Source organism: Cryptomeria japonica, chromosome 5 (genome assembly GCF_030272615.1).
Source record: "Cryptomeria japonica chromosome 5, Sugi_1.0, whole genome shotgun sequence".
Taxonomy (NCBI): domain Eukaryota; kingdom Viridiplantae; phylum Streptophyta; class Pinopsida; order Cupressales; family Cupressaceae; genus Cryptomeria; species Cryptomeria japonica.
In genome coordinates this window covers 923,731,376-923,734,967 of record NC_081409.1, presented here as the reverse complement: position 1 = coordinate 923,734,967, position 3,592 = coordinate 923,731,376, and positions in this window count along the sequence as shown.

Below are 3,592 nucleotides of genomic sequence, written 5' to 3'. Positions count from 1 at the left end.
ATAAATAATTAGAAATTTAGCTTGCAGCTGAAAGTCTTCAATTATTAATTTCTAATCTTTTAAACTACAAATAACTACAACAATACAAAGTTTACCACAAGTTAATTTATCAGAAGATTTCTCAAATATGCTAGGAGCACAAAGTCTCCTTGCAAGATTTGAGAGCTCTTTAACCACATAACAATATCTTCAAGATCAAAGAAGTAAAGATAATATATATTCAATGGACATAGGAACATTAAATTATATAAACAATTTTCCTGATATAACACAAAGTTTGAGATCAACAAAACTATTTCCTTTATTTGTTTGATAGAATTTTCGCCACAAAAGCCCAAAGACTTAGTTGGGATAAAAATTATGCAGAGTTTTGCTAAGCATGAAAAAGATAAAATATTTACAAAAGAGGTCCTCCTTATATAGGAAAAGAAGTTGAGAAAAAGGTGGGCAGAGTTAACTTATTCAACTGCACAATCCCGTTTTACTACAACTACAACATAAAGAAAACATGCAGCTGCATAAAAATTGACAGCATCTATTGGTTCAACTACATGAAGAAAAGGTGGCAAAAGGGGGTACTTCATTCTTGATTCTCTTCCTCATGGGATTTATGGAAATATTCAAACTTAGCAAGGATGGATTTCATCTCTGCTTCATTCGGCATCAAGGTAGAACTTGTGATCACTCGAACGCGGGAAATTGCATCTTGAGTCTTTACCTGTTTCTTTTTAACATCCTTCAGCATGGATGCAAGGACTTCAAAATTGACCTGGATCTCTAACAACTTATCAAATGTATCAAGTGAGAAATCTTATCCCGTGCAGTTATCCATCAAGGAAAGGAATTCCTGCATGTTAACTTCAGCAGTGACAAGATTTTGATCGCCATCATATAAATAACAAGGAAGATCACCAACTTTGGCAAAAATGAGGTCAACCTCGTCATCACCTTCTTTCTTCTCCCGGTCTAGTTCCACAATCATTAACTTTATTGTCTCTTTCTTATGAGACAATAAAGACAAGATCTGGATGTACTTCTCCCTTGTGGGAATTACCTTATTTTCAACCAGGACATCTATCCTGAAGTCCTCCATTTTGCTCCACAAGGTAGTACTTTTCACAACTTCCTCAATCTCCTGTGATAAAGAGGTTTTGAGTCCTTGCATCTAACTCTGGATTACTTCATAATCTAACAATAGTCCCACTGTTGAACTTAGAAGATGAGAGCCTTCTGACCTTAGCCGTGAAATCCATTCATCCATCACTCGGCCTTTAGCTCCCACCTATTCAATCTTCTTGAGAGCTCCAATATCTATTGAGGATCCTATGGGCTCAATCTGTTGAGAAGATTGTGTGACCTTTAGAAGAACGTTGGTCAGTTTTTCACACTTCTGCTTCAAGATATTTTTCTCATCCCTCTCTTGATCCAATCTTCTCAATAAAGAATTAAAGGTTGTTTGAGAATCCAATTTCACACTCTCATGTTTTTCCACCCCGAGCTCTATGACATGCATGGTATAATCTCCAAATCGTACGTTGCGTTTGTCCTTGTCAGATGATGGCATGATAACTTCAACATATTTTCTCTTAGAAGTTGGGTCTACTACCACCCGAGATACTGTCTTTGGCTTTTTTGTTCCCTTAGGCTTTGGAGGAACTAAAAGTTCAAAGTCAAACTCATCTAGAGAGATCACCTATTTTTTCCTCTTAGGGGCCATTACTTCCATCCAAGGGGCTAGTTCTAGATTGGATGATGGAGTAGTAGCTCCTTGCTGATTTTGAGTTGAAGCTTCGGGAGTGGTGCAGGAGCACCTTCACAATTTTGGCTTGTTTGATCCTAATGGGATCAATAATTGAATAAAGGACTATTGTAAGAGTAAAAGTGTGTGTTTTAGGTTTCATTATAGTTTAGGTTTATCTTAGAGTGGTTTAGATAATGTTACTCAAGTTTTCTTTCCAGTTTTGGCCCATAGTGCCTTGTAAGCAAAAAATGGCATTATAGTGAAAATGTGTTAAAAACCTTGTAACAAGCTTAGAAAGGAATTGGAGTTGGTCTATATAATTATTTGATACCATCTCAAATGATTAGGTGGGAGATATTTGTCTTGTAGGCCAAAAATGCACTAAGAGTAAAAAATTGCCAATGTTGTCAAGCAACATTTTGACAAAAAGTGAGAAAAGTTGTAAAATCACTCTACAAGGTAGTTATGGACACCATAAGAGTTTAAATTGTTTGAGTGTGCCTATATAAGGACACTTAAAACATTGTAAATAGGTTGGCTTGGCATTAACAAGAAGAAGTTAATGAAATATGATTGTTTTTCATGCTTTTTGAGCAAAAATTATTCTAACAGTCCGTACAGATCACTATTTCCATACTATTCTTTCATGGGAGTTTGTGTCATGGCTATATGAAGGTTTTTAATTCTTTGTGTTAGGGTTTTTACTGTGTTTTGGTTTATCAAAAAAAATATTTTAGTTTTTGCCTGCTCACTACCTTGTCAAGGGTTTGAAGCTCTAAAATGTCACCACTTGACTAATCCAGGTCTGGGAACCCACATAATGGATTTAGTCAAGTTGGAAATCATGTATATACTGTACATATTCTCTATTGTGTGCCAAAAGTGTGGTTGGAAGAAGAACTTGAGCAAATACTAGGCAAGTATTGGTTATTTGGCTAGTAGCATGAACAAAAAACCCAAGATTTGCACCCAAAAGTAATTTGGAGTGAACAAATGAATGAGGCAGAGATCTGGGCATGTGACCAAGGTTGTTAAACATCATTTCGATGTGTTGGAATGGCTTGTTTTATTTAATCATTCTCTTGTTGTAAGCAAAACAACGAGTTCACTATTTTTTTGGAATTTATGTTTGTAAAAAATGCTCATGGAGTGCTTCAAAGCATGATCCAAGCCTTGAATCATGAAGGCAATGTAATAAGAGGTTTTTTTAATGTTTGAAGACCTAATTGAGGTTCTGTACAAGTTTATACTTCTTGTAAAATAGGTCCAAAAAGTGTAGCAACAGTCTGACTGGTAAAGGGCAACAAGTTGACAGTCACAGTGATATTTCTCTCCATTTTTAGATTGCTTGCCAAGTGTTTGGCATTATGATTGCAAGAAAGCAGTAGGGGAAGGCTTCATGTTGATAGGGAAGAGGTTCTAAGACAACTTTGAGGCTTATTTGTGGAGATGCAATGATTTCCCAATGTGTTTGGATCTAAACCCTACTAAACCCTACAAAAGTGCCACAAAAAGTGGACAATCCTCAATCTGCCTTAATAGTGGTTTAAAACACAAAAATCTATGAGCATATACCCCTAAGACACCATAAAAATTAATTTTGAGTGAGGAAATACCCATCGTAGAGCAGGACAAGCACAAAAGTGTCAAATTACCCCTCCACGGGCTACTAGCCTTTTTGGTTGCATAACACACAAATGATAGTTTTGGTCAAAATGCTCAAACCCGACCAAAAGGAGGAGTTGGGGGTTTTAAAAACCTTGGGAGATCAATCCTAAATAGTGAGAAAAATGCCAAATAGGCCTTGGGACAATGTGTAGTCCCTTTTGGAGGTTTTTGGCCCTTTGGTTG